This window comes from Aythya ferina (genome assembly GCF_964211825.1).
Source record: "Aythya ferina genome assembly, chromosome: 3".
Taxonomy (NCBI): Eukaryota; Metazoa; Chordata; class Aves; order Anseriformes; family Anatidae; genus Aythya; species Aythya ferina.
Genome location: NC_140298.1, coordinates 70,788,910 through 70,811,774, shown reverse-complemented (window position 1 = coordinate 70,811,774; position 22,865 = coordinate 70,788,910). Strand labels below are relative to the sequence as shown.

Below are 22,865 nucleotides of genomic sequence, written 5' to 3'. Positions count from 1 at the left end.
CGTGCCTTTACTAACTGTCATCAGCACAGATGGGGCATTAGCAGGCAATTCGTTAGCTTGGCCCTGTCTGAAGCTATTTCACAGCTGCTGAGGAAGGGTGTGTTCGATATAGGACAGAGCCTGCCCTAGAAATATAAAGATGCACAGACCTTTGCCTGTGTGACCATGCAAATGGCCATGATGCTATTTTCCTTATGGTTGTGCCCAGAGCAAGATCAGATGGGTTTCTCCCCTTAGCCAGAAGAAAGTTTCCTACACTCAATTTAGGTTAATTCTGATCCTAAAATGAAGTTTATTCTATTTGTTTAAGTTAGTGGTGTTTTGTACATCCTGTCTGACACGGGACATGCTACAAGAAGGCATATTTATACATCTTTTTTTGTTGTTAATTATTTGGTTTCTACGGTGTATATATTCTGCAGGAAATCTACATGTAGCTCTTTATTTGGGACAAGGAAACTTCATTAGTGAGGCCTTCTTTAAGCACAAATACCTCAGAGAACAGAGTAAAAAGCATGGACACAGAAGTCTGACCCAGAGTCAAATGAATGGGAATGAATGGAAAGTCCTGGAAACCTTACTGTTAACTGCAATGTGGCCTCCTCTGCCAAAAGCATCATCTCTGCTCTCTAGGTGTCACAGGCCATACACAGGGGAAGCAGCTATCATCCTCTTGTCTGCAAGCTTAAGACAAAAGGAGAACCATGGAGAAATCATCTTGAAATTATGTGGGACTAACAGATATAATAATAATAATAATAATAAAAACCTTCATCATATGCAAAGGATTCTTTGGATCTGGTAATATTGCTCAGATTGGAACTGCTTCCTTGGAAATGTACTGTTTTCCAGGGCTGACGTTTCCCAATGCAGACAAAGCATTTTCTGAGGCACTGCTCAGCTGGTCGTAATCCTGCAAAGGGGCAGCCACGGGTTTACTCACAGCAGAGCTGCATGTCAATCTGGAACGAACTCTAGAGTTCATAAAGAACAGCTAAGAAATCTGTTTCCTGCTCCTTACCTAGGGAACAAGGAACACTACTTTGGGACCTGGCTCCTCTCTAGACATCATAAATAACTACACATAGCAGGGGGAAAAAATTTCCATGAGTTAGGCACATACGTTAGGAATAAGTAAATCATTCTGTTGTTTCCTGTCTTCTACCAATAAAAGGGGACTTATTTTAAGTATTATGCATGCTGTTCTACAACAGAGCCGCTACATTTTTACAAAATACCGGGGTAGTTTTAGCAAAGTCCACCAGCACGCTGGTTCCAGGCTTGCTGGAGCTGCCAGATCCTGTGTGCTGGCTTCCCAGCAGGGAGTCACAGCCTGGAGAACAGAAGACTAGAGGATTGCCCACGGGAATGAGAGGGATCAGATGGCTGGGCCCTCGGTGTGAGATCATTTATTTGGAGATCGTGTGTGCTGTTTGAGCAGCCCAGCAAGAAATTCACCTGCTCACCGCGGGTGGGAAGCTCTGCAGCCCCGCAGTGGTGGTGGGGCTTCACTGAAGGGGGCCACCTGACACAGTGCGATTTCAGAACAACGTGGCAGCACTGGTCCTAGGGGTTTGTAGTGGCATTTCTGCTCCTAAATTGCACAGATCCAGCGTCCCACCCGCTGGCCCCCCGGGGCCGGCCTGGCCGAGGCCTCGCACCCCGGGGAGGCGCCGCCCGGCTCGGCCCGCGGCTGACATCTTGTGGCTGCCGGGCTGCATGTGGCGGCGGCTGCCCCGGGAGTGGGATACGATTTTACCAAAAAAATTATAAAAATAGATCTCGGTGGGGCCAGATCTACAGCTTCAGGCTTTCTCCCTTCTTTTTGTGCAGACCGCAGGAGCGAGCAGCAGAGCCTGGCGGAGCAGGCTGGCAGCGGAGGGGACGCAATGAAGCCGGGTGGCTGCCAGGCTGCGGGGTGAAGCTGTGGAGGGGCCTCATCAGATTTTGCTCATGCAGCGTTTCATTAAAGGACTTTGCACACATCAAAATGATGGAGCATAGGCCAGCGCGTTGGCTCCGCAGGCTAATTAGTCTCTCAGACCTTCTGCTCCTCTGGAAGTCCCAGCCCTGCTGGGCAGGATGGGGCTTTGTGCTGCTCGTGTCGAGTGGCCAGGTTCCACATCTGTGGTGCTGGTATTTCGCCGGTCTGCAGGGCTCTCGTTTGGCCTATAAACCACAAACATCTGCTGGGGTTATGGTCGGCTTGTTGGCGGATTTCAGCAGGGGTGGTGACCTGCTGTACGGAGTCGATCAGTTCTGGAAGAGCAAACTGGATGCGATGTGGAGGAGTTTGGGAGAGCAGGGAAAGCTCTCAGCCAGTCCAAAATAAAAACTAGGTGAAAAAAAAAAAAAAAAAGAAGAAGAAAAAAGAGCCGTAGAAATAGTAAAATGCTGCGGCTTGATATTGCAATGTCCTTGGTGTTTCCCATGCACACTCTCCCTTGACAGCTAGATATTATTTTTAAATGTGTGTTGACAATTGAGCAGGGTACTTTATCAACCCAATAAGATAAACAAAAATCTAGAGTCACTTAAGAGGAAGTAAATTATGAGAAGAAAATGTGCCTCATGCCTGCACTGATAAAGTACCCTTAATTTGATTTAGTCAGGGAATAGTTTATTTTAAAGTGATATAATAGCAATTAATTCACCATAATAGCCTTGATCACAGTGACGTCTTCTGCTATTAATGCAGATGTCATGTGCATCTCGGAGAAATGTCACCCTAGTTCGGCAGGCTGAGGAAGGAAATGTGTAAAAGAAAAGACTGTTCTCCATCGCAGAACAATCCCACTAACCTTTCCCTCTCGTAGCTGTGGATTGACACAGAGGTAAATGAAGGCAGGACTGGGCTGTCAAACACTCAGTGTGCACCTTCGTTCCTTTAAGAGTAAAGTCCCTGACACCGCTCTGATTCACCTCCCTCCCATACCAGATCAGACTCTTTCCAAAAATGTCGACGGATTTGTGCTAGCTGAGAGGAGATCTGGCCTTTCTTCGGTGAAACATGCACAGTTCTTGCCATATAAATTCAGTTTAGATGCAGTCGTTTGGGTGAACTGTAGAAGATACTTATCCCTCCAGTTATTCTATAGTCTCACTGAGCATTTATTTCCAGGGCAAGTAGGGCAGTACATGCCGAGAAGGAGTGATGGAGCACAACTCAGTGAAAATAATACGCTGGGCCTGATCTGGACCCATTTCTGCTGGCAAAACAGACTCTTTGTTCAGGAACTTCGTCCAGTTGGGATTATTCGACAAATGGAAGTGTTTTGTAGTGCAACCTTGTAAACTACTCAGGGATTTCAAAAATAAACAAATACAAGAAAAGGGCCTGTGGCTGATCCTCAGCGCCTGGTATTTTCTCGAGTGTGTGGACGGCAGAAGACAGATCTCTTTTCTCGTGGTTATGAACCCTGCCATTTCAGGGATGTCACTCACTGGACCGCATTGTAAAAAAACATTTAGTGAAGTCTCCCCTTGGGTTTGCATTCCTGAAGAAAGCCGCAGCAGCCCGGAGCACAACTCACATCGACCAAACAGCTTTCTGAGCCCCTGCCCATCCTGCTGGGAGAGCTCCTCAAGGGCACCCATGCAGCCAGCCTTCCCCAGACCCCTGCTCTCCCTGGGACCCCCAAAGATCCCGGCCAGCATACCCGCTGGTGTGTGTCCCTCTCAGAAACACTCAGGGGGGGCTGGACAGCAGCAAGGTGAGGAGACTTCTGTAAAAAAACAGCCTGCCAGCCCATGAACTTAATGGAGGGTGGAAATCATGTGTTGTTATTATTTTTTTTAATCAACCGTTGTGAGTCTTAGAGTGAGAATAAAATTTTCTATTAAGTTGGGTATGATGGAAAGGTTATCACTTTCTATCAAATTCTCCTGGATTTTCCTGTGAGAGCAAATGTGCCTGACTGATAGTGCAGGCTATCAGACACGAGGAAAATTATCTAATTTATAGCCAGTATCGAGAAAGCCACCAGCAGCAGAATAAAATAGTTCTCCATATGGTATCGTAAAGCTTCCAAAAACTATAGTTAAAGAAAACAACAATGCTGGTAGACAAATTCTTCTTTTGTGTATGAAGTAAAGGGTTACAGCAACAAAGCAGGTAAAGACTGAGAAGAAGGAACAACATCTTTGTTGTCCTCTATGAATTTATGGCTTTTGCGCACAGGATTACAAGTATTAGATGCATCTTTGTGCTAACAGGGCTCATGTTTTGAAGTACAAGAAAACTCTACAGTTACATTCTGTGGAGGCTTCGGGACACAGTTTGCCAAATGGAAAAACATTTGGAGGTTTGGAAAAATCTTGCACATAAATTACTAAAGGCACGAAGCGCCTGAAAGATGGATGAAATCAGAAGCCAAGGAAAAGCAGCGTGTGTGCCAAGGAACAAAAAAAAACATGTAATGATTTCTTTTAATGACTCTCCTGCAAAATGGAGAGCAAGCTTCCAGGGCATGTCATATTCTCATAAAAGCAGCTTGCCTGGGTGATGAGAAATACCCTGTAAGTGGTCAGACCAAGACCCAATTTTTCATCCTTTCTGCACGTAGCTCTCCATTGATTATGTTAAGTGCTACCCACTGGTTAAAAACACAGAAAGCTCATTGTCTCTGCCTGTGGCAAAGGGCAGCTACACACTTGTTAATTTCCTGATTTATGACACCCTATAGAAGAAATTGAAAGTGGGCACATGGCAGGGGGAGGCGAGGGGGGAGCGCTATTAAAACAGAAGGAGATCAGGAAGTTTGTGATAAAGGAAAGGCAGGCTCTCGCCTGACATGTAATCTCTCTTTTGGCTTGGAGTAAACCTGCTCCTTCAAGGCTATGCCATCAGCAGGGTCCGGCTCAAGTTTCACCACTAAATCTGAGTCAACAATCTCTAATCTGGACACTGGGCTCGGGATCCAGGCTCAAATTGCACTTGGAAGCAGACAACAGGGACATGGGAAGGTGGGGGCCGGGGGGAGTGGGCAGGGGAGGAAAAAGACAATCTTTGTTTCTCATTTGATTGTCCACACAAGGCTGAACTGAGGTCATGTGTCTTTTTTTTTAAATTATTTTCCTTTTTTTTTTTTTTTCTTTTTGTGTCATCTACCAGATAAAACTTCGCACCTCTCTGGCCTGGAAATTGCCTTCCTGACACTTATATTAAGTACAGAAGATATATGCCCGAGAATGGGGGCCGTAAGTTTGTGGAGCAGCTCAGATTTGGAGTTCTTTTCATCTTCCTGACATGTGACACCGCGACACGAGCTGCCTGCAGTGGGGTTGCTATGCAGATATACAATTTCTGAAAAGTTACACCAGGAAAACTAAAACCTACCGATGGATTTAGCATTTCACAAAGAAGCAGGGTAAAATGTGTAGCAGTTAGACTAAAAAGCTAAAAAAAAAAAAAAAAAAAAAAAAAAAAAAAAAAAAAAAAAAAGAAAAAAAGGTGAACTTTGAGGAAAACAATCTCTCTACGAAAGGATCAATAAGTGTAAAAGGATCGTGTTGCATTCCCAGCCTTTTGGGTTAATCCAGCTACTGTATATGATAAAGGAGACACTGTGCAACAATGGCAGGAACAGAAAGAAGGGGGAAATACTCGGGTACGATTCCCCTAATTCCATCCTCTTCCCTCCTCTTTGTCGCTGCCTTGCGATGGTTTTATTTTGAAAAATAAAGACTAGAATAAAAAATATGTTGTCTGAGGCTTCGAGCCAAAAATGTGCCAGCACTTTCCCTTCCCACCCCACCCCCCCCCCCAAACTCCTTAGGCCAAAAGCCTTAACAAAAGCTGTTTTCTGTTTGGAAGATCTCTGGGTCCTTCACTCTCTTTCCTAACCCCTAACACAGGAAATGATTTTCTAATTCACGTTATTAAGGAATTCGACTCACGCTCCCCCTTCTCTCCCTGGATGCCGCCCGACGAGCAGCCTGCGGCCTGGCACCCGGCCTCGCCGACCCTTTTGTGTCAGCTCCTCTACCTGACCCTGCCGTAAATCATCCCCTCGGAGCTTTCCAGCAGGCACGCAGCCGCCAGCAATCCCCAGCATCCAGGGCTTATGCTCGTTCCTACAGAGATACCCATAAACTAGGCAGAAGGATGCTCCCGACTGCCCCCAAAACGCTACATCCCATGTCCCGGTGGGCAGGCTGGGAGAGATTATAGCTCATCAGTCCTGGCCTGGGACATGGGGATGGGTGAGGGACTCTCTCAACGCCTTTCTTGGAAAACTGTTTCAGGAGAGCAGCAGGTGAAGTGGCTGGGACACTCACCTGCTCCAGCTGGTAGGGAGAGACACCAGGGAACAGCTTCAGGAAAAGAGAAAGTCAGCGGCCTAAGGTACTTTTTTGCCTGGTGGCTCGGCCAGTTTCTCACAGGATCACTGAAGTTGAAGTCCTGACAGGCCTTGACTTGGCCAAAAAAAGGCTGAGGAGCAGCCCTGTGTTGGAGACCCCCATCTCGGAGGTGCAAACATCAAGCTCGAGACGTCTGAGCAGTCAGTATGGAGCAGATTCAGCTCCACTTCTGATTCCTTCATGACTCTCGGCATGTGGAGGCTGCCCCAGTTCCTCATTCCTGGCCTCCCAGATCCCAAACAGAGCCAGGTTGGGGTGGGAGGGGAAAGCAGAGCAGCCCAAGGGCTGCCTCTTTGCTGAATCCAACCTCTAAATCCAGAGCTGCTCCAGGGGAAGCAACCTGCGCCGACCGGCACGGGCGAATCTGCTCCGAGTTCGAGCACCGCGTGTTTGTCATAGTTGTTATTAAATGATGCCTTTACATATTCCAGGCCTATTTTTAAAACAAAGGCAATGAAGTTAGGGCATCCAGTTCTATATATGGACACTCCAAATGGCACTGAAATGCCTCGTGCATGTGTTTGGCTGAGTGTTGATTTGGGTGTCCAAATAAGGGCCTCAGAATGGGATATCGGACTTGGATAAGCATCCTCGTGAATTTGGCATGGGGTGCCTATTTGAACAAAGCAAATTTATTTCCATCATTTAGCACGGAAAAAGCATTAAATCCTTTCATTTTTATGGGACCTTCTTATTCACAGAATTGGGCTAACCACATACTGAAGTGTGTAGCAGCTCAGGAAAAAAAAAATAAAAAAAAAATGGAGCCCTCAAACCCATCTAAGACAACACCAGGGGTAATTAATGCAGTGTTTGCAGCATGCAGACCCCCTCTTATCGCAAGGGCAAGACTCCCGCTGACAGCAAGAATTCAGTGCCAGCAGAAGGACCGGGGCGGCTTGCTTGCAGCACGCTCCCCCTCTGCCCAGCAGCAGGAGGGGAGGCACACAAGGCTGGCTGCTGGGGACCTGAGGCAAAGCTGCCTCCTCTGCTCACGAGCACGGCCTCTGCGCCTGCAAACTGCACGTGTGCAATAGCTGGAGCCGTTTCTGCTGCAGGCAGGAACCTTCCCGTGTATCTCCCCGTGCACTGGGATTTTCTTTGGCTCCTTGGTGGTGAGTTCTCCAGGAAAAGGCTTGGCTCGATCATTACGTCTTAGTCCACAATAAATAATGTCAGCAGCGAGCGAGCAGCGTTCTGCATCCCTTTGCTGGGCTCCTGTTAATTGCAAGGGACCTTCTCACATCCTTTGTGTAATTCCACTCGTTTTGTTGGCATTATGCAAGGGACGGATTTGGCCTACAAAATAAAGCAGGTTTCTTTTGCATAATGTATCATACCATTTGGTCCGCATTTCGCTGAAGGTTTATGTGTACTTGGAGATTTCTCCACAGATACGCAGCTGTAGATATTTTTAAAATAGCAAACAATGAACTGATTCAACGGAGTCAGGCGTTCAGATTCTGGGTTCTGGGGAAAGTCGTTCGAAAAGCACAATGCAGGCAAATTTTCAGGGAAGCTCAGGTAAGTTTGCGATCAGATGAAACGCACGCAGCCAGCTTCAGCCTAGGTTGCTTTCTCTACCTCTTTATGGTTTTTGACAAGCTGATTCCATTTCTGGAAAAAGCGGCTCACGAGAGAGAAAGATTTCTCTAAAGAGTCTGTTGTTTTTCAGAGGAGTGAAAATGTGTGCTAACAATTCTGGACCACTGACAAAAGCAAAATCAATACACACGGCCTTCATTTTACAGCCAAGTTCAGATGAATAAATAGAGATGTAGCAAGCTGTTTACTAGGAAGACAAGCTCTGCTCTGCACGCCCTTCCAAGCAGGCGTGCTTATGCTGTTGTTGTTTTCCTTACATGAGTGGGTAATGAAATCAGTCAGAAAGTTACGCAGCTCACCGGACATCTCAACCTCCTCCATCAGCAGCGCCGGCCAAGAGCTGGGAAGCAAACAGCCTTCTGCAAGGCAGCTCGGGGCCTGCAAATACGTTGCTGTTGCAGAGTTTGGGGGCATTTGGGAGGAGTTCGGCGCTTGGAAGAGCCTAGGCTTGATTTCAGGGGGAGCTGATGCATTAAAAACCCCTCTCTCCTTACAAAAGGCACATGGAGCACACTCCATACACCGGCCCCATATGCATGGGTGTCAGCAAATTTGCACAAATCCCCTTGAAATGAGCAGAGATGCAGCCAGAGCACCCATATGGGGCTCTTGTGTAAGATCAGGGCCTAACCCTGCACTGCTAAGTGCATTGGTGTTTGTTTTTTGTTTGTTTGTTTGTTTGTTTTCCCTACACCTGGAACATTGCAGAAGCTGAGAGATGATGAGAGAGGAGCAAAACTGGAAGGGACATAGACACAGACCCCAGGAACACTTCCACATATGTTTCTGAGACTTCAGAGTGAATTTTGCTTGATCTGGGACCGGGCAGGTAGAGGAGTGAATAACTGCATGCACCAAAAAAAAAGAAAAAAAAAAAAAAGAAAATAATAATAATAAAACAACAGCACATTTAAGTGCATTTTTTTTTCTTGGAGATTTATTTTGTTTTAATAAATCTGACACCAGTCAGGGAGAGAGAAAATTGTTGCAAGCCCAAAAGGAAAGCAGAGCACACTGAGGGTGCTTCAGTTTCTTGCTCTCTTGAAGATGTTTCATCAGTACCTCTTTGAACTCTCTCCCTAGACTCAGGAGCTGTTGGATTCCCCCCCTGCCCCCCTTTTTTTTTTTTTTTTTTTTTTTTTTTTTTAAAAAGCGAGCTTGCTCGCCCGGTGTGTTTTCCAAGCTTTCACAGCTCTAATAAATAAGGAGCACCTGTAAAACAGTAGCTTGACTTAAGTGAATCTGTACAAAGGAAAATATAGAAATACAGTATATACATAGTGCTCATAGTGCACCATCGCTACAAGGCTCTGGTTCAACTGACTCGGATCCCCTGCTCCCAGCACCGCTGAAACCATCAGAGACACTGCTCCTGCAAATTGCTCCTCACTTCCCCGCAGCAGCCTTATAGAAAAGGTGTGCTCTGAACACTCGAGAGTGAACAATTGCTTTATTCGAGTTAGTAAACAGTTACACTGAATCACAAGGTGATCTGATTTTTTTTTTTTGATTTTTTTTTTAGTTTTTTATTTTTTTGTACTTTTTTGTGTGGATTTTTTTAGTTTTTTTGTTGCTTTTTTGTTTTGTTTTGTTTCTTTTTTGTTTTGTTTTGTTTTTGTTTTGTATTTGTCAGAATGGGATACTCCACGACTCTCTTACCAATTCAGTGCCAGTATAACATGCTCTAGTGTACTTTTGGACTCTTGGCTACAACTGTACAAGTGCACACAAGTAAATTCTACCCTGTTATCCTCCACCCACTGATTGAGGATCGAATTGCACATTTCTCTTAACCATGACAGGAGAAAGCAAACAGTGAAACAGAATCATGGGGGATCTTTCTCACTTTACCCTTGTTTTCATTGGTTTGTCCATACCATTCTAATTATCATGAAAGGGCTATGCATATGGAGAGATTGTCTCACTGCCTTCCTGGATCACTGAAAACCATCAGGGTTGAAATTTCATCCAAGTCTTTCGTGACGCCCAGCAAATATTCCCCTCAGATTATTTTACACCTTGAGGGAATTTTGGTCTTTAGTTCAACACTCTTGCTCTGTTCCCAAATGGGGCGCTATTTAGGGGAATTTAAAGAGAAAGCTGAGAAGAATAAACATTTACTGAGTTCTCTTGGCATTCAGTCTCTGAAAAACCACAGTATAAACTATTCATGCTGCTTCTTACATCTGTCAAATCAAAAATTAAAAGCCATAAAAGTGTAACACTGAAAATATGGCATTAGAAAGGATAAAGGTGGCCTTTGTAAAAATAACAAGGAAAGTATATTAGCCAATAAAATATTCTAACTCTTCATTTAAAAGTGCATCATGGGTAGGACAGAGATGACTCTGAAGCGTTGCTACTCCAGTATTACCCCTTTCCCCCATCAAAACTTGAATAGGTCCAAAACCATACAATGCAAATCACGATTCTTAGTGTAGCAGCAAAACCACAGCAGTTTTTCGAAAAAAAAAAAAAAAAAATCCATATCACTGTCCAGTCTCAAATATCTGAACTTTGAAGTCAGGGAGGGAAAAAGTACCTATGTTGGTCCATGTGGTTTTTGAAACCAGGGTGAAAAATCCCCGCAGCAAGAAACCAAGAGGAGAAAGCGTTCCTTGGAGGAGAAGAGGGGGTGGTCGCAGGAATGCTGAGCACACTGTGTGGGTCCATGATGTGCTGTCTTCTGGGTCAAAGGCACCCGTGGGACTGAGGCTTCCTCGGAGGGACTTCGTGATGGGAAGCTGCTTTATTTGCTTGACTTTTAGCCAGAGGGGATGGTGAGCGGACCAGCTGGTGTCATTCAGTGGAGTGACGTGGTTTGCTCTGCTCCCTTTCTCCATGCAAGGTACCCTGTCGGTGACCATTCCTGCGAAGCAGAAAAGGAGAGAGGGTCAGTGCCAGTGGGATGGGATGGGATTCATCACAGGCAGGGGGGGCATTGCCTGAGCTCACACAGCCCCACCGCTTCCACCTTTGCTCTGCCTCTCGCTGCAAGGGCCATCGGTATGTGATGCCGCCCTCGCAGTGAGGTGGCTGGAAGGGAGGATGCAGAAATCCCTGCGATAAAAAGCTGTAAATTGATATAATAATAGTCCATTCTCTGGGTTTTGTAGAGCTCGTTTCATCCTACAGGACCATGGGTGAATAATAATACCTCACGGTTATGTAGTAGATCTCACTGTGCTTTACAGAACCTGGAGGTATCACTGTCTGCTCTGCACAGGTAGGGAAGTGGACTTGGAGGAGGAAAACACATTTGGACCAGGGATGGCGATGGGACGGGGAACAGAGCCTGCCTTGCAGCTCACTTGTTTTGCCATTAGACCTGAATGCCTCCCAGAAATCCAAATTTCCCCCAATGCTTTCAAGGCAGATGAAAACAGCACTTCTAACATTAAAACTGCAGCTTATTCCAATTCTTCCCGTGCTTTTAAAGCTGTCTGTAGTGCAGTCCAAGTGGCAGGGAGCTGGGCTGATATTTCACCTAGGGCCCCCCAAATAACAAGTGGGGTTTCCCTTCTGCCTTCTTGGTGTGCTCAGCCCCGAGCAGGGCAGGCTGAGGGGAGGCCTCATGGCGGCCTGCAGCTCCCTCATGAGGGGAGGGGAGGGGCAGGCGCTGAGCTCTGCTCTCTGGGGACAGCGACAGGACCCGAGGGGACGGCATGGAGCTGGGACAGGGGAGGGTCAGGCTGGGGTTAGGGAAAGGGTCTGCACCCAGAAGGTGCTCGGGCACTGGGACAGGCTCCCCAGGGCAGTGGTCATGACACTGAGGAGGATTCAGTGGTCCTTGTGGATCCCTTCCAACCCAGGATGTTCTGTGATTCTCATGCAAATACCCATCTCCCAGTAAGAGAGCTAATTCCCCACAGGTACTGTCCATGCTACTCATTCTAAACAAAGATGTCCCTCTTGGCCTTTCCCCTACTCATACAGATGAAAGCCGTATGCTCAAGACAGCAAAACCCAGCTGGGGTGAGGGAGGTCGGGCTGAAGCCCTCGTGATCTCCTTGGTCCTCATTTATTTAGGACACGAAGGGGACACATCCCCCAGCAGTTATTCAGACAGCCCCTTGTGAAGCCAGCTAGCGCTTTGACTGGGTGAACAACAAACACTACTTCACGGACTTGAGCCCTTCAGAAAGCTGCCTGATAGCTCCCCTAAAATAATGTAAGCATTGCCAGTGGTGAAGGCCAAGACCATGAAAATCTTTGGAATAATGTTTTAAAAAAATCATCTTCTCATCAGTCTAACGGAGCTAAAACACTGTGGTTTTAAATTCCTCATGGCTTGGTTTATCTAGGGGCTACTGGGTAACATGCCATGGCCTCTTCTCCTGCTTCCCTCATCACTTGGCCACGCAGACTGTTTGCAGCAACTGTCTTCGCTCTCTACAAAGGTTGCTTTGGTCTCTGTCACCTTGGATGGGATCCGCCGTTCCCTAAAGCCTCAGACTGAAACTCAAGTACTATCAGCCTTAATGTTGGTGCTGGGTCACATTTTCCTTCTCAGTTTGCTCCCTGATCTCCCTTGCACACTGACTCCTCTCATCACTGTGCCTGTATTCCCCTGCCAAATCTCCTCCCTTCTCAAAGCAGAGGCTGGAAGGCCCTTTGACTGTGTTGATCAGCATAAACGCCCAGAGCATGGAGACCACTCTATCTAGGTTAAGGAGTAACACTTGGGCTTTAGGGCACTGTGCCCAGAGGGATGTGCAGCTCTGTGCACAGAGAGTGCTAAGGGGAAGAACTAGACTGAGCATTGGGATGTATCCACTTCCTGAGGACTCCCCATAAAGCACATTATTGCTTTCTGTCACTTTTTGGCTTGAAATCGTGCTCGGAGATTAACTAAAAAGGGAAGCAGAGAACACAAAATTTGCAGCCTCTCTATGAACCCTCACTCTGCACTTCAGGTATTTTGCTTGTTCCTTTCTTAACATGCATCAGTGAAAACAGATTTCCATCCTGCACTAATCAGTCTCAAATGGCAAGGCATAGTGCAGGATGATAAGCAGTTTGGGAAGGAGGGCATGAAGATGTTCCCGAGTTCTCGATGCTTTCTGCTTGGAGCAGTCAGCTGGCTTTTTAAGGCCTGTCTGTCTTCCCCTCCTGCAGATAGAGTGCAGCCTGGAGCAGCATCTTCCCTATTGATTGGTTCACGTGACAGTCATTGTGTTCGATGAATGCATCTTCATAGCAATCAAGTGACAGAACAAAAATCCATATCAGGCATCGCATGCAGAGTTTTATAAAGAAATGAGAACATACTAGTCATCACCACTTCACAGTCAGATGCTTTACACCTCGTGCCAACACCAGAGTGCATGACCAGCACAATAAAATCAGCTATTTATATCTCTCCCCCCCCCCAAACAAATTACTTTTTAGGAGAAAAACATATGCTCTTCACCCCAGTTGAACTTGCACCCAACACACAGCAGAGAGTGCTGATCAGATAGAAAGATTGTGTCAGCTACAAAAGACAATTTTTTGGTAATTATAAAGGCATGGAGTCGAGCTTATGTGAGTTGCCCTGAGGTGGGCACACTGGGTTTTGCACACTAAGCAGGATGGTGTTGACCTGGGGATGGAAAACCACCCAGAAGTCAGAGGTGTAGTCCTAACCCCACAAGGCCTTATGGAAAAGAGGACAGAAGGAGAACAAGCAGGAAGGCCACGCCGGCAGCACGCTCCTTCAGGAAGTGACAGCAGCCAGAGAGCTGCTTCCATCATGTCCCACCTCCTCAGAGGGCCATGCCACTCACACGGCTTTGCACACACACACACATACACTCACAGAGTCTTTTTCCATGTGTGCTCCCCCCCTCATTCTGCGCTCCATTGAACATTTCTGTCTCCGGACCCGCATCATATTGTTCAGGAAAGAAATAGACGCTGGGTGGGGAGGGGTGAGGCAGCCGTTGATGTGGGCTGGCGTGGCAGAGTTTCCGTCATTTAGCACAGCAGTTAATTCACCCGGACAATGAATGTTGATGTGCTAGAAGAGGCCTAGTTCATCTGGGACATGCATGGCCTTGGAGAAAAGGCACTGCAATTATTTTCTCAGGGAAACTGCTCTGGAAATAAACCACAAGAGTGCAGCTAAAGTCAGCATGGGAGCAAGCTCAGCCCTGGAAACACTCTGGAGTCATCTGTTACTTGTAATAGTTCTATAATTTATTCTTTTTCTTTTTTTCTTTTTTTATTTTTTTTAGCAATTCTTAAAGCAGTTCAAGCTTCTTCATTAAAGCCTTCCCCTTTGAATACTTGATGATTTATCTTTCCATGAACTAACTGAAGGGATGCCACATTGCAAAAGTCAGGGAAGTGCCTCTAGCACAAATGGAAGAACAGCTCGACTCCTTAGACACCATCCCTCGATTTTGGGGGTAGCAGAAGGCCTGCTATATACCGGCTCCTGCTTCCCTGCACCTACTCCTTGAAAAGCCTCCAGGGAAATTTCACCGGCTCGTGTCTACGTTTGGCCCTTGCTGGCACATCGAGTATCTTCTCTCACCAAACTCGTTCGAAGAATGTTAAACTGAACCCTCAAACTAGCCTGTGACATTAGGAACAGGGATGGATGTCACCATGCCCTCGTGAAGTAGCAAGGAAATGTAGGAAATCCAGTTCCAGGGACTTTTTTATGCTACTGCACAGCCTAGATGAAACATACATCTTAAAAAGAGGAAGCAAAGGAATCATCACTGTGGAGAGACCCTGAGAGTGACCAAGCAGATGTCGGCTCCACTCTCCTGAATTCACGAGGCAGCTGGTGGCACTGAGAAGAGATGAGACAGAAATCCAGCACTCTGCCATGTTGGTAACAATCATTCCAAACCTTCCCCAAAACGGGAGTACAATCTTGGTCTGGGCAAGCACACAGCTCTTTTTCATAGCCACTGGAATTAGGATTCCTTAAACTTAGCAGGTTAAAATGGCACATCCTCTCCCCATCAGGTCTGTGTATTCCTAGGTAAAACAGAGCTCACCAGGAGCTCCTCCTCCGGCATCTTCACCTTCTGTTTCCACATCACTGGTGTCCTTGTCCTCCTTCCCAAACCCAGAGGTGCTCCAGAGCAGGTGCTACCTTAGATGCTCCAAAATATACCTGGGGAGAGCCTCTCTATCCACCAGCCAAGGTGGGTAGAGGGAGATACCAGTCTTGGTGGGCTAAACTGAACATTTGGGCTCGATTCCCCATGTTTCAGCATCAGTGCTGCCGTCAGGTTTCCTTGCCATCGTCATCCTTCCATACCAGTCACCTACACCACTTTCTACTGCTCATAGCAGCAATTTCCCCAGAACCTCTGTAAATATTTTCTTCATATAAAGTTTAAAAAAAAAAAAAAAACTATTAAAAAAAAAAGAAGGAAAACCAAATCCAGACACTTTCTCCTCTCCTTTCCTGAAAACAAGCAACCACAGTGATGTGATAACCCTTCTTTAAGTCTCTGAGTTTGCCCAACTCAGAATAGAAACTTAAACTTGAATTTCAGCAGCCTCCCGTGCGTGGGTCCAAACCACCAGGCTTTTGGCTATTCTAAGGTGCTTCTCAATTTTCTTCAAGCATCATTTTAGTGAAATGTGTTGGCCTCCCCTACCGGGAAGCGAGCAGTGTTTCCCAGGAATGACCCCTCTGACCATCCCTACCCAAGACATGGATGTCTGTGGGGCCAGGGGCTGCAGCCCCTCATGCTGCCACGCTGGGGCAGGACCAGGGAGGTGGTGATGGGAGAGAAAGCAAGAAGGGCTCAGCGCCAACCAGCAGCAGGACCTGGGCGCAGGAACATCAGCCTGTCCTGGGGATGGCAGAGCTGCTGGGCATAGGAGAGGCCGGGTGGGGAGCTGTATCACCCAGCACGGATGCTGCAGTTTCCCCCTGATATTCATGGCCCCATCCTGACTCTTTTCAGCCTAAGCAAGAGCAGGTGCAGACTCACCCAAGGGCAAGAGGGGAGTGCTGAGGTATCCAAAACACCAGGCAGATTATACTGTGGAGGAAGAAAGGGGAAAAACTCGCCCAGAACACAGCAGGAGCAACTGGGAGAGAGCTGGCATCCACCCCAGTGCAGTGCCAGGCACCCCAGGGCATCTCCTGTCCCCAGCACTGCTGGCCACCCAACAAACTGCATCAGACCCAACTGGTGTTTCAGATTTTTACCTGTTCCCCACCTCCTCCTCAACCCCAGGGAAACAGAAACATTTCCGCCACCGAGGTAACTCGTCCAGCAATAATTGGTAAGCTGCTTCAAATAAAACAGAAGTGACATTTTAATTGTACTTTGAAAGTTAGGGTCAGAATTCAAATCTGCAGTGACCTCATCTTTTCTTTTACACGAGCCTTCCAGCATCTCTCAATTGGAGAATTCCTGTGGAAAAGTGTATTTTTTTAATTTTTTTCTCCCCCTTTGAATAAGAAACTTAGAAGTAGCAGCGCAAGTGGTTCACGAAAGCTTATAAATATTTGGAGCATAAGCAGGCAGCGGATCATAATGACACCAAGTCCTGCATTTTACCACGTGGCCTCCAAATAAATCGCTAAAAATTGCTCTAACCATAGGTTTAAATATCAATCGGCCGATGATGGGATGCAGATCTTTCCAGAGAGGTCGCAACTCGATAGTTGTTTTATTCTGCACTACCCAATCCCTATTTTTTTAAATTTTTTATTTTTTTGGGGGGGCAGAGGGGAGGAGGTGGAGAGAAGTGGAGGGAAGACACTTTACATTACACAGCCTGAAGTCCAAACCCAGTGCTGGAAGAGGGAGTGCAGCAGAGGCTGGGGGTGTCCTCTCCACGAGCGCAGCTCAGCCTCTTTGCCTCTAGATAATTTGTTGTTGGAGGCTGGCTCAAATTGAAGACAGTAATGCTTCAGAAACACTTGGAAAAGCAAGCCAGCTGCAGGGAGGATATCATTACAAATTGAGACACATGTTGTACAGGAATCCCATTCTTTTCAAATACCAGAATCGTGTCTGGGGAAGTAAAGCCATGCAAATGAGTCAGAGACAGAACCTCATTCTGTAGCGTGCTGAGAGCCTTCAGCTTTCATTAGGGGCACCAAGAGCTGAGTGCACCAAATACTTCACAGGATCAAGCCCAGGCATTTAATTAGCTGTTAATTTCATGGCAGAAGCAAATGCTGAGTATGTGAGGGTTTTGTAAAATGCTGGAGTTTGCTTTGATTCACATCTCTCATGAGATGATCGCACACACTTCCAAACACAACCTCTGGTCCCCAGAGTGAAATGCAGCTCCTTATCAAGACAGTGTAAACATGTTAAGGTCACAGCTCAGGTAAGGCTCAGCTGTGAGGCCTCAATTGATGGAGACACCCAGCAATGTGCTGAACTCCCCTGTTTTGCCATAGGAGACCTAAAAAATAGACAAGGAGGGACTCAGCAAGTAATCTGAAAATAAATAATGATTAAGAAAATCTTGCTTGGCATGATCTTGATTTCCTCCTGATTTCTTGCTCAAGCAGCTGTGCTTCTGCTTTTCTTGATTCTCCCACAGCTTTTTGAACAGGAATTCATATTTTTTCTTAAACTCTACTGCTCACTGCTTGATTACGTCCAGCTCTTTCACAACCACCATCCTCAAAAGTGTTTTGCTCCATTCTAATCCACTTTCAGGTATTGCTCATGATACTGAGAAACAGTTTGCAAGCTCTTCACGGTTCTTCAGAGTTCACCACTCAGCTCTGAAGCTGGCCATTGTTGTCTTAAGGTTGAGCTTCTCAAAGGCAGTGGGGTGCTTAGCTCCTCACCAGATGTCAGTGGCAATCAGACACATGCTGTCCAGGATCTTGTTCTCTTAATGTAAAGGCAATCTTATTATATTTTTACAAGGGTGTCGTCTGTTTTACTGTGATCTTTGTTGTTATATACTCTATATTCAACCACGAATTGTACTTTTTTTCCTCATAAACTTTCCATACACCACTGACTTTGATAGCTAACGGCACAAGAACACACTGATGGTGAGCCTGAGCCTCCCCCTACACCCATTTTACACCTCACACTTTTGAATCCCGCCAAGTTTGCTTTGCGTTGACTTAAATGAGAGGAACATTACCCCTTAGAAAAGATCTGATGATTCTGGTCAGCGGGACTTGTACATGAGCCAGCAGAGTGCCCTAGAAGCCAGGAGGGCCACCCATACCCTGGTACAGCACTGCTACCTGGTCGAGGGAGGGGATGGTCTTGCTCTGCTCTGTGCTGGTGCGGCCTCACCTCAAGTGTGTGTGCTGTTTTGGGCACTACAGTATAAGAAGGACATAAAACTCTCTGAGAGTGTCCAAAGGAGGGCTGCAAAGATGGTGAAGGGTCTGAAGGGCAAGATGTGTGAGGAGTGGCTGAAGTCCCTTGGTGTGCTCAGCCCCGAGCAGAGCAGGCTGAGGGGAGGCCTCATGGCGGCCTGCAGCTCCCTCACGGGGGGAGCGGAGGGGCAGGCGCTGAGCTCTGCTCTCTGGGGACAGCGACAGGACCCGAGGGAACGGCATGGAGCTGGGACAGGGGAGGGTCAGGATGGGGGCTAGGGAAAGGGTCTGCGCCCAGAAGGTGCTTGGGCACTGGGACAGGCTCCCCAGGGCAGTTTGGACAGCGCTCTCCGACACATGGGCTGGTTTTTGGGTGGTCCTGTGTGGAGCCAGGAGTTGGACTCAGTGATCCTTGTGGGTCCCTTCCAACTGGGGATATTCTGTGATTCTGTTCTATGCTTATATGTATTAAAGAGCCTGGGCAGTCTTTAAAGCCTGACAGACAATTATGAGTGTCTCCTTGTTTCAATAGTAATGTTTACCAACTTAGAGAATGGCATGGATGAGTTGCTTAATTCAGTTCAAACAGCTGTCATGTCACAAGACAATGCTAATAAGCAAGCACTGCAGTGACCTCTGAAGTCAATGGCCCCAGAGCCTGGCAGCTACCAGGTCGGCTGCAGCCTCCAGGAGCCCTCTACACTCCTGCGGGTCTGTTAATTGAGCTATGGCATTTCTCTGCTGGCTGAAGATCTGGCCCCATGTTTTATTTGCCAAGAGCCCTGAACGTTCACCGCCTTGTGAATCAGACCAGGTGTGGCTATTTTCTAAACCGGGATCAAGAATCGGATTTCACATTTAAAATATTCACCCTGGGAGGTTTGATGGAAAAGCAGGAGAAACCCATCAGAAATCAGCACTTGTTCCTTTGATTTCAAGGCATGCACAGTGATCCACAGCACCGTACCACAAGCCTGCTATTTACTGCCACTGAGACGGAAGTCAGCGCTCCCACACCCCGTCAGCAAGATGTGGGAGCTGAGAGCTGCTCTGCAAGCATGTCATTTTATACTTCAACATTTTGAGAAGCCTTTTTTCCTTTTTTTTTTTTTTTTTTTCTTTTTCTTTTTTTTTTTTTCTGGGAAACCCTTTTCTGATTTAATATATCTGAGAAGCTACCCAGGCAATTTTGAAACCTAAGCTCACCCTGCTAGAGCCAGGCAGCTCTCAAGGGCAAAGCTGCAGTTCCAAGCAAATGTGTTTAAGGCTTTGTGGTATTAACAGTCTCTCCTTTCCCCTGTAGAATAAATGGAAAAATTCTGTAGGCTTCTAAGATGCCAGGTGAAGGAAAACTTCTGAACCAGAAGAGTAGGTGTTAAGCGTATGAGTCCGATTACTCTGTTGATTTTAATTAGTTTAGCATCAGCGGAACTACATCCAGTTAAAATTAGCTAAGGCTCTGGCCCATAGTGGTGTGTCAACAAAGATGACTGGCACAAAAATGTGTGTAAATATATAAAATCTGTTTTCAAGCATACCTTTAGGGTCAAATTCTGTTCTGGTCAGCAACGAGGGCAGGGTGTGATGCTGGTAGATAGATGCTACAGTGACTGGGGAGCTATAAAAACTCTTAAGGCAGAAAGGGAGGTTAATAGCTATGGCCCTTGCCTCAGGAATCCTGACCAGAGCAGGAAATCTTGTGCTGGACCATTATGGGCAGGGGAGTTCACAGTGGGATATATATTACTTCTGCCCTAAACTGGAGCATTCTGCTCGTTGTACATTTTTACGACTACAATGTATGGACTAGACAGCTGGAAGTTTGGGCCTATAACTCAGCAGATGCTGACCCCAGGACATATGGGTTGGCTCGGTAGGTGGCCATGCTCCTACTATTTCTATTACTTTTGGGAGAAATTGTGCTTACACAAGCAGGAAAATTCCTTCCTTTCCTTACCCCTCTGCCCCCAACACAGGACTAGTCAATACACACACACACACAGAAGCTAGTTTTGAGTTTAACCTGTGCCATTTAATTTTCCATTTTACCATAACTATTATGTTAAAGCCGAGCAGTCCTTAGCATTTTCAGCTATTTGCTTAAGAAACCTTGCCCTACCCCAAAACTATGGGGTTAAAACTGATCCAGCCTGGACACAGAGCACACGGGTAGGTGACACGAACACTAATTTGAGAAACTCTTGGTGCTCAAATTTGAAAAAACTGCACCCAACAGATCAGCCTTCCTTGCTTCATTGCTTTATCATAGTAGGACTTTGGCACCGGGACATCTTTTGCTGGTTCTTTGAATTGCATCAAACTACAACAGCTTGACAGTCCACATCCTGATGGAGAGACTAAACTTTAACATCGAGGATTATGTTGCTGATTAGCACTTCCAATAATCAAGTAATTGGTACATTAAATAATCTGGAGTTTGGCGACTCGCCCAAAAGGGTCATGCTTGCATTGATTCCTTTTTAGAGAGTCCATGTTGCCATTACACGAATTCAATCTGTCTGTCCAGAACTCTAGCGTAAAAATATTTGGCTAATTTCCTTCATTTCATACAATTTGACAGGAAATAAAATCCAGGAAAAGCTGCGCGTTATGGCAATGTGTTCAGACTTTCCAGCTGGGGGATGGGGAGCGGGAGAGAAGAAAACTCTCCGGACATTTTCTTCTCCCGGCTCAGCACGGCCAGTACAAAGCACAACTCCAGGGCCCCGAGTCAGCACAATGAGTAGCGCAGAGCCTACCCTCTGTCTGTTTTATTAGCATTTCTGTCAGGCTGGGGGCCTGGTGAGGGATGTTGCCCGCAGCTGTATCGCTGACAGACACCTAGGCTGGGCCTTGGCTCTCTCAGCTTCCAGCGTCTATGGGGGCATGGAGGTCTGTGCCAGCAGCCCTCGGTTTCCTTCCCAGCAGAGAGGAACAGGCGCTCCTAGGGCACAATTCATCTCGGCTGTCTCCGTTGTCGACTCAGGATGAGCTCAGCTGTCTCTGAAGCGCCTGCTTCTCTAGGCTGGTTTTAAAGGGGGTTCAGACAATTAGCTCAGCTGTGCCTTCCTTACTGATGTCTCTATGGGGTCAGATGAGTCTTGCCTGGCAAACTGAGGAGTCTCCTGTAAGACAATCCTTGCACCGAGACAAAGGAATATGTAAAAGTCAGTGAATGGGAAAATGGTTATTCCTGAGGATAACCAAAGTGGCAGTTATTGACATTTAGAGACTACAGCGAGCCGAGGACAATAACCTCGGTGATAAAGCATCCCTCTTGTCTTTTCGTTGCAGTCTGCTCCGTTTACCCACTCTCTCTGTCAAACGCCATCCCTGATGTCATGTATAATTGTGTCAACAGGCAAAAAAACGCAACTCGGTGAAGCCAGAGCTCGCTCTCGGTTTAAAGACTCTGGCTCTGGATGACGATAAAGCCCTCCCGGGACCAGGACCTCAGCGAGGTGGCATTACTGCAGCCTGGGTGGTCCAAGCAAGCAACGAGCACATGGCAGGCAGTGCACGCTAAGAAGCAGCCGGCCTCAGCTACAGAGGCAGCACGCAAATGTGCAGGTCTGTTAGCACTGGCTTGAAACAAAACACAGCTACGGGGAGCCCGAGCAAGGGAAAGGACGTGTTAACCATGGCTGTCCTAAAATTAAATAAAAGGGATGCAGGCAAGCAGTGGGCTTCTCACCAGATCAAATCACTACCCCGAGGTAAAAGCGCACGTATGTTTACGCAGAGACAATTTTTCAAGCACCAAAGGTGGCACGCTGGGGTTTGCAAAAAAGGTCTTGCTGCTGAAATAGCCAAATACTAGAATAGACGGGCATATAGTCCGTCTGTACCTGGAGGGGCTTAGGAAAATCCTTGCCATCAGCACCTAAGCGAGTGTAAAGGCCTTAAATATTCATTCGACGTCTGAGTTATTGTATATGTTGGTTATTAGTCCAAGAAAGTTACAGACATCCTCTGTTCTTACAAACGTGTCTTTTAAATGTGTCAGCACATGCCTGCAGCAAAGAATAATGGTTCTGTTCCACCGAAGAAAGTAAATAAATGCTGCGCCTGATCAAAGGGGCAACGTTTCCGGCACTGCAGCCAGCACAGGGAACGCGACGGTAACAAATAAAAAGGGAGCCCCGGCCACACTGCAGTACCTTTGATGCTGCAATTAGTCTGCGCCGATGGAGCGGGGAGATACTGCAGCATCCCAGCTCCCACCGCACGCACAGCCCATGGCTGGAGACGCCACGCTGCTCACGGCAGCGTTCACATTGCACTGCTGCAGCCGCTGTTTGTGCTACCAGGGACAGGGCTCGGCTGGAGGCTGCAGGATATTGCAGGGATTGTAATGAAACCTGGCGCCTCACCAAGCCACATCCGGCCCAACGTCAGTATTTTGCTGCCGAACAGATTTCTTGCAACACCCACCATTTTCCCTTTCCCTGAAAGAAGCTCTCCGTGCTCGTGAATCGAAACAAACGCAGCCACGTTTGTTTCTCGCTCACAGGTCTGAAGGAACAGACACGTGCTGAACTCACAGGTTTACAAAGGCGCTGGTGTAGCGGGGGGACTCAGCGGGCTGGAAATGAGGAATGAAGGAGGGGGGAGGAAGGGGTCTGCCTCT

General features: G+C 47.0%; 1 protein-coding gene and 1 long non-coding RNA gene across 3 annotated transcripts in view; both read right to left on the bottom strand.

Annotated features, from left to right (window-relative positions):
* Window positions 1-1,277: 1,277 nt before the first annotated feature.
* Window positions 1,278-6,951, bottom strand: LOC311433318. Its single transcript, XR_014690671.1, has 2 exons — window positions 6,280-6,951; window positions 1,278-2,335 (listed from the first exon to the last, which is right to left on the bottom strand). It is a non-coding gene; the product is annotated as an uncharacterized lncRNA (long non-coding RNA).
* Window positions 6,952-9,073: 2,122 nt separating this feature from the next.
* Window positions 9,074-22,865, bottom strand: part of SOBP (sine oculis binding protein homolog) — a 96,256-nt gene continuing 82,464 nt past the window's right edge. For both annotated transcript variants that reach the window (XM_084514728.1, XM_084514727.1), the window contains one exon: window positions 9,074-10,837. The gene's annotated coding sequence lies outside the window, so the exon portion shown is untranslated. The remainder of the gene's footprint in view (window positions 10,838-22,865) is intronic.